At 44.9% G+C, this 8,734-nt stretch overlaps 1 protein-coding gene across 2 annotated transcripts in view; it reads left to right on the forward strand.

The window, feature by feature from the left end:
- The first annotated feature begins 6,130 nt into the window (after positions 1–6,130).
- Positions 6,131–8,734, forward strand: part of tax1bp1a (Tax1 (human T-cell leukemia virus type I) binding protein 1a) — a 52,478-nt gene continuing 49,874 nt past the window's right edge. The window contains exon 1 of one of the 2 annotated variants that reach the window (XM_047807856.1): positions 6,131–6,363. The gene's annotated coding sequence lies outside the window, so the exon portion shown is untranslated. The remainder of the gene's footprint in view (positions 6,364–8,734) is intronic. The other variant, XM_027144393.2, reaches the window with a different exon arrangement.

Below are 8,734 nucleotides of genomic sequence, written 5' to 3' on the forward strand. Positions count from 1 at the left end.
GGCATCCAGACCTAACTGGGCTGGGTGAGAGAGAGAGAACCAGAGGGAACAGTGCAAGGTCACCTGGGTCACAAAAAGATCCACCTTGGCTCGGTAGAACCTCCGCCATATGAGCTCCACCACCTCGGGGTGGAGACGCCATTCCCCAGGCCTCGGCCTTTAACCCCCAAAACACTGCCATCATCTCCAGGCAATTTATGTGCCACGAGAGACATGGGCCACTACACAGACCCTGGGCGGAGTGGCCACTCATGACCGTTCCCCACTCCGTGAGGGAAGCGTCCATCGTTAGCGTCACGCAATGACATGGAGTCCCCAACACTGGGCCTTGGGACAGAAAGGTTCAGCCTTTCCAAACATCCAAGGCTCGCCGCGAGACCTTGATGGTATGATATGGGTTTCCCCTGAGAGAAAACCCTCTGCCCCAGAGCCACCACTGAAGGGGCCTCATGTGCAGGAGGCAGAGCGGGAATGGCTTCACAGTGAGTGGCTGGCCTTCCCGCACTCTCCTGTCGCCATGGACAGACCAACGGCCCGCGCCATGTGTTTCGTGGCCCGAAGGGTTAAGACGGCAGTGCGACGCAACTCCTTAATATCAGCGGCCCCTGAGCTAAATCCCTCATCCAAATCACGTAGCAGCCTGGTATGCCTGCAACACACCCATGGTGTGGAGGCAACCCGCTGACTGGCCTGCTGCCGCGTAAGCCTTCCCTACTAAGGCCGATGTAGCACGTAGTGGCTTACAGTAGTAGGGAACACGGGGGCCTTTAGCGACGATGCTACGCTAGGGGAGAGATAGCTAGCTAGCATCTCTTCCACACGTGGCATCGCCCCATAGCTGCACGCCTTAGCCCCACCAACATTCGCGTAGAGCAAGGAGTGACGAGGAGAAGCGTGCACCGAGTACAGGGTTTCCCAGGATCTGGACACCTCGGTGCCCAGGAAGCAACACAGGACGGAGGAAAAGCTCATCCTGGGCGCGCGCTGCTCCTGCTGCTCCACCGGCCAATTTAGATCCAGCTTGGCTACAGCTCGTGTCATGACCTCGAGGAGCTTCTCATACAGCACAGGCTGTGAGGAGCCCATGAGCTCACTAGCATCCATCAGCTCTCCTTCCTCTGAGGGAGAGACATGTAATACCGCGCTGCTCGTGCCGGGAGAAGAAGCAGCCATCGAGCCTGCTTCTCCGAGGGAGCAGGAGTTCGATTCAGCAGACGAGGCTGGAGAGGACTCATCCACCTCCAATCCCGCTGCTATATCGGCCTGCGAGCCCCACGAGCGCCGGCGCCGCTTTGCCTCGGCAAGAACGAGACGCGAGGGAGAGAGCCCTTCTCGAAGAGCGCTCTCCGAGAGTGAAGTGTGCGCATAGCTATGCGACTATAATGCAAGCAATCGACTCCCTCCAAAGCCGATTGTGCATGCTTCACTCCCAAGCAAACAACACACCGATCATGCGAATCCTTCCCGGTAATGAAACAGGGACACGGAAAAACACACTTACGGAAATTCACAAACGTGGTTCAGAATGTGGTCACGCAGGGGCGTTCCCTTAGCGTTTCGACGCAGCTTGAGTTCCGAAGGGGAACTGAGACGCGGTTGATTCCTGCCCGGTTCCATAGAGACAGCGATGCGGACTGATACATTTTGGGTGTTGAGGCTTATTAAATATATGATAAATAGTCAAAAAGTTTTTCTGCGTGAGAAATACGATGTGTGGCGGGAGAGTGACAAAAGACTAAAATGCGTGACTGTCACTCTCAATGCGTGACACTTGACAGCCCTGCATAAGTTTAAAAAAAATATGTACCCAGGATCTTTCTTTCTGCAAATTTATCTCAATGAAAAAAATCCAATGTTTTTTTTTATGATCATATTATCTGTTGCCTGACATTTTAGCTAAGTTAGCTAGCTAAGTGTACAGGATTGCACTGTGTTCCCTTGCATTATCAAATCTAATAAACAATAGCTAAATATGACTGACAAAAATAAAACATAAATGTTTATTCATAGATTTTTTTTATTATTAATATTAATCTGGTCCCTTTTCACCAGGGGCCTGCATTATAAAGCCTTGGTTAGCTTCAACATGGTGTCAGCACAGTCTCAGAGACAAAAACACGTTTATGGAGACCAGTGTCCAACACTGAGATAAATACCAGTACATCCTGTTATGCATTTTGTTTATTCCTTTTTCCTTTATATCCTGGCATCCTTCTGCTGTCTGCTGTCCATGCGACACATCAGGACACATCATATTTATCAGTGGAATAGGCTCTATGAGTGCAGAAAGCTCCAGATGACCACAGGAGGAACAGATTATTAGGTAAATGTCTATGTTAAGAATGACTAATTTACACTAACACTGGGTTTTGGCTACACATGTGAGCAGCTCATTCAATGTGATGGTGAAACTCAAGCAGTACAGAATAAGAACATTCCTGAAAAAACAATAGCATATGTGACTCTATCGTAACAGACACTACTTTCTATAACTTTAATTGGAAAATAATGCTAGCAAGTGCTGCACTGGGCTGCAGGGACACATACAGAGCTTGAATTTTCCCATCAAATTGAGTGTGTGAGAAAAAACACTTTGGCTACAAACACAGGAGGAAAAAATGTTTAAAAAGGGAATGTGCATAATTATCATTAACTAACCGAGTAGTTTTTCAACGTGGCGATGGCCACATAAGCCCATGTCTCACAGCGTGTGTGTGTGTGTGTGTGTGTGTGTGCACGAATGTGTGACGTCAGTCGAGTTTGTTGTGGGTCCAAATCAGCGACAGAAGACTGTGAGGTTTGTGTGTTAGGGTTTATTACAAAATCTCGGCCGTGAAAGAAAAAAAAAGAGAGTGACAGCAGAAAAAAAAGGGTGTTTTGCTCTTTTTATGAGGCTAGCATTTGAGCAGCACAGCGTGGCATGCCAAACCTTAGTGACGCACACAGAGAACACCCAAGAAAATAAAATGATCAAAAGACCACTTAGGTCTAAAAGTGAATAAATACCTTAAAAAAAATCACACAGCACTTCTCACACAAACACACACACACAAACAGAGTTATACAGCTTCTGTTGCTGGGGATTAATCTGGGAAAAATAACGTACAGGAAAGTATAGACTTTTACACTTTGATGCAGTTAAACTACCTAATCTTATTGTGTGTGTGTGTGTGTGTGTGTGTGTGTGTGTGTGTGTGTGTGTGTGTGTGTGTGTGTATGTGTGTGTGTGTGTCAGGCTGGCATCAGGGTGGATGGACTGCCACCTTCTGGAGAGCTACTGTGTCATGGCTCTAGTCACATATAAAGGACAGAACTCTGTGTAGGACTTGTCTTGGTAGACATGTGGTTTTTATTAGTCTAAAACCCCCTTCTAACATAGTTTAAATACACACATTTTTAAATACACTCATGTTAAAATACACACGTTAAAATACACGTTTAAATACACTCATGTTTAAATACACTCATGTTTAAATACACTCATGTTAAAATACACACGTTTAAATACACACTTTTAAATACAGTCATGTTTAAATACACACATGTTTAAATACACACGTTTAAATACACACATTCATAAACAGCAGCACTGCATACAGTAATCATAGCATTATTCACGTACTTGTGTACATGTGATTTATATTAGTTTTAGTTGTGTCTATGACAGTATCAGACACAGTTTATCAGTGCCTGAGTAGTACAGAAACTCACATCCCACCTCCCTTTAAACCCTTTCTGTCTGTCTGGTGACACCAATCAATAAACATCCAGACAGACATCAAGGAATGTAGCCCTGACACTAGAAAGAGAAGAAGCTGGTCATTTGACTGACACCAAACTCAATAATCCTCTGATTAGACAGACAGATAAACTGTTAGTAATAATGCTGCAGGTTAAGTTTTGAGATTCACTGGAATGCCAATTTCCATACAAATTAAAAAAAACATTACTAATTTGTATGAATTGGAGTAAGAAATGTTTTAAAAACATCATTGAATACTGTAACTGTAGTCAGTGCAGTAGTCAAATAAATACTGGGTGAGAGAGAGAGAGAGAGAGAGAGAGAGAGAGAGAGAGAGAGAGAGAGAGAGAGAGAGTTGGGTGAAAGGGATAAGGGTTCTTTTTAGGTGTAGGTTGTATAGTCAATTTAATAATGACCAAAAGCATGTGATAAAATCAGCTTTATAGAAATATCTACACTTTAAATGAATCCAAGCCAGAGGCAAGAGTGACAAAGAAGTGCTCCCCGAGTCTGTTGAACAGATCATGACATGAGTACGAGTCATTTTTGAGTTCATTATTATTCATAAGTCTAAAGTATAATGTGAACTTAACAAATGTTAAACCATAGAGACCTGAGCATAACAAATGTGAATGGTGTATAAGTAAGGAGGTCTACGGCTGTTTCTATGTGTCTGTGTGGTACCAGCTCATGGTAGACTGCAGGCTAGACATGCAAGGCTATCTTCAGCAGCGCAGCCAGGGGTTCCGATATAAACATGGCTCAGTAGATCATCAGGATGGATCAGGGGCACAGCCATCTCATCTGGATGGATCAGGCAAGGTGGATCAGACAGGATGGATCAGACAGATCAGGAGCACAGCCATCTCATCAGGATGGATCAGACAGGATGGATCAGACAGGGTGGATCAGACATTTCAGGAGCACAGCCATCTCATCAGGATGGATCAGACAGAGTTGTTCAGGATACATACTTTTGGCCATATTGTGTATTTCAGGACTTTTGGTAGTTCCCAGAATATCTAAGTCTACTAAAGGTGGTAGAGCGTTTTCTTATTTAGCTCCCAAACTTTGGAATAGTCTTCCTGATAGTGTTCGGGGCTCAGACACACTTTCCCAGTTTAAATGTAGATTAAAAACTCATCTCTTTAGTCAGGCGTACACATAATACATCCCATAATATCATGCACCAGTACATCAGACCAGCACATTTTTATGAACAGCAGATATGTTAATCCCTTTCCACTGCTTCTCTCTTTGTACCCATCCCGAGGCATCCAGACATTGTACCAGCTCCCAGCGTCCTCTGTGGGACGAAGCCTTTGGGCGTCCACTGAGCCGAGGCCGACTCTAAGAATCCTGAGACATCTCCAGTTAGACTCTGTGGTACTCAGGAGATCAGAAGTCCTTGAACCTCACACCAATACCACATTTAACTGACTGTATATTACAATCACACCCCCAGTGTCACCCATATGAGGATGGGTTCCCCCTTGAGTCCGGTTCCTCTCAAGGTTTCTTCCTTTACCAATTTAAGGCAGTTTTTCCTCGCCACTGCTGCCTGAGTCACCTCAGACTTGCTCATAGGGTAATAAATACATACACATTGTGAACTATATACATCTAATAATAATCTAGAATTTTTATTCTGTTAATTCTTATTTCTTTTATTATTCGTTATTTCCTTTATCATTAATTATGTTTACCTTCTGCTCTGTGTTTATGTTCTGTAAAGCTGCTCTGAGACAAATGTCTATTGTAAAAAGCGCTATACAAATAAACTTGAATTGAATATTTCAGGATCTCTGGCGTTTTGTGAATCTCTTTTTTGTATATTGTTTATATGTTTATGTGAAAGAGAACAGAACAGTCCTTAATCCCTGTGTACATCAGGCCCTGTGTACACAGGGTTCACTAACCGGTGTACGCTAACCTACTAAACAGTACGATACACCGGCACGCGCAGCACTAACCTACTAAACAGTACGGTACACCGGCACGCGCAGCACTAACCTACTAAACAGTACGGTACACCGGCACGCGCAGCACTAACCTACTAAACAGTACGATACACCGGCACGCGCAGCACTAACCTACTAAACAGTACGGTACACCGGCACGCGCAGCACTAACCTACTAAACAGTACGGTACACCGGCACGCGCAGCACTAACCTACTAAACAGTACGATACACCGGCCCGCGCAGCACTAACCGACTAAACAGTACGGTACACCGGCCCGCGCAGCACTAACCGACTAAACAGTACGGTACACCGGGACTGCACGCGCAGCACTAAACAGTACGGCACACCGGCACGCGCAGCACTAACCTACTAAACAGTACGGTACACCGGGACTGCACGCGCAGCACTAAACAGTACGGCACACCGGCACGCGCAGCACTAACCTACTAAACAGTACGGTACACCGGGACTGCACGCGCACACTAACGTGCTATTCTCACACACTTTATAGTGTAGTATGCAGATGCACATTTGGACCAATCGGAAAGCAGATCCGGGATGTGACGTCATACAGCACCGCTATGTTGACGCTGTCATGTGTTGCTAACAGACCGCTTTAAGCCGTACAGGAAGCTGCATGGACAACATGGACCACAGGTACACTGTTAATTTCCTCTCATTAATGTTAGCATGTTGCTCTTTATCATACGCCTGTGCTCTGCAGTTAGCCTGTTAGCTCAGTCACAGCTCCATGACAGCGCAGATGTTCCACATGACCGTGTCGAGCTGCTGTGTGTTCAGTTCCACTGCATTACTGCGTGTGTCTGTAAGACGTACACAGGTGTGCACACGGCGTAACACCACGGCGCCTGGGTTACGGGCCTTGTTATTGTAGCGCTCGGCCTCCATGTCCACAACACTGTGGCTCTAGTCCTGCAGGTCAGACATGTCAGTGCTGCAGTCCATGTGTCTAAACATCCAATCATCTAACACCAGCTGAGCATCACACCTTGCAGCTGCTGCATTAGACACCTCCCTCAGCATCATGTCTGATCTCTGGTGCTCACTGATGGCTAATGCAGACAGAGCAGCTCCTTACCGTCCCTCTCAATGACGTCAGGGCACAGCAGGCAGACAGACAGCTGTCCCTCTCAGTGACGTCAGGGCAGGTAGACAGGCAGACAGACATAGAAGCTCCTTACTGTCCCTCTCAGTGACGTCATTGCAGACAGACAGACAGGCAGACAGACATAGAAGCTCCTTACTGTCCCTCTCAGTGACGTCATTGCAGACAGACAGACAGACAGACATAGAAGCTCCTTACTGTCCCTCTCAGTGATATCAGGGCAGGCAGACAGACAGACAGACAGACAGACAGACAGGCAGACATAGCAGCACCTTAGAGATTAGACCACAGATATAAGACGAAGGTTATGGTAAGAGAAACCCAGCCTCAGGATAAACACTTTACTGCTTGGAATACACACTTACTGTCCACTTTAATAGGTACACCTGTACACAACACGTCATGTTCACACTATATCACATTCTGTCTGCATTGCCTTATACATTTGCCTTATACTGCAATTTGATTGGCTGATCTGATAATTGCAGTAAAAGTATGTGCACCCCTACCACCCCACTCATATATCATTCCAAGATAATTTCCTTTTAGCTGTCATGACAAGCTCCATTCTTCAGCAAAGTCTTTCCATAGAACTAGATATGGGTGTGAAAGTCAGGGGTGCACATACTTTTGTAAACATTAGGGATGCAACAATACAGTTAGCCCACGGTTCAATACATGCCTGGTTTTTTTAACCACGGTTTTCGGTTCGGTTCTGATGGCTTAACACATAAAAGTGTTTTTTGTTATTCTATGCTTAGGCAATAGGAACAGTAAGAGGTTAAGAAGAAACAAATAAAAACAATTTATTGCAATACTCCTTTATTTTACTTAAAAGAAAAGCAAAGTCCACTGGTTCCTAGTGTTTTGTATAATATAAACATTTATTATTTTAAAATTAACACTGACATCTCACAGCTGCTGGTAGCGCATGTACAAACTAAATTTTGAAAATAAACATACATGTGAAGTGAGTGAACATAAATTGACCATTTCAAATACTGTAAACATACTTGTACTTCAGTGAACATAAATAAACCATCTTAATTAAACTTAACAGTACTCCAGTACAGTATCCTTCATTCAGAAAGTAAAGTATCCTTCAGCTTTTCACTTCCCAATCCGACATGTAGTGAACAGTTACAGTGAGGTGACTCACGGTTGCCCGCGAGGTCCAACCATCTGTGGTAAGAGCAAGGCTCTGTGCTTGAGCCAATTCGTACACAATACTGTTGTATGTCTTTTCATAGAGGTCGGGAATTATCTCGATGCTGAAAAAAGTGTGAGACGGTAGTCTGTAACGCGGATCGAGTATTTTTATAAGATGACAAAAGCCCGCATCTCCAATCACCGAAAACAGCTGCAAATCTTTGGCAATGACCCCCCCCACTGCCTTTGTTATTTTCATGTGTCTCTCGGAACCAGCTGGGTATGTTTGCTGGAAGGATTCAGCGAGGGACTGTTGTTTTTTGGAGGACTTTATTGCTATCCTGCATTCAGACATTGATATTGCTGGGTGATGGCGCCGCAGTTGTGCAATCATATTGGAAGTGTTTCCGTTTGAGTAGGCTACACGTGTAAAACAATGCTTGCAGACAGTCATTTTTTTGTTTACCGTTTTTTCTTCCTCAGCATTATACTCAACAGCAAAACCGAATGTCTCCACGCCACAGATTTAAAAGATGCCGCGCCTCCTCGTACTGTAGCCTCACTTTACCACCGCTCGCCATGTTAAAGTGTGGAATGATAGTTCAGCGCCCCCTAACTTTAGAGCATAGTAATTGAACATTTACTTGCGGGGAGGAGTTTCCTCAGCTCAGCTCGTAGACATACAGGCACACACAAACAGTCAATTCGGAGAGAAATAAAAAGCACATAAATTATTTAAACATAAAACCGAAA

This window comes from Tachysurus fulvidraco, chromosome 24, assembly GCF_022655615.1.
Source record: "Tachysurus fulvidraco isolate hzauxx_2018 chromosome 24, HZAU_PFXX_2.0, whole genome shotgun sequence".
NCBI lineage: Eukaryota > Metazoa > Chordata > Actinopteri > Siluriformes > Bagridae > Tachysurus > Tachysurus fulvidraco.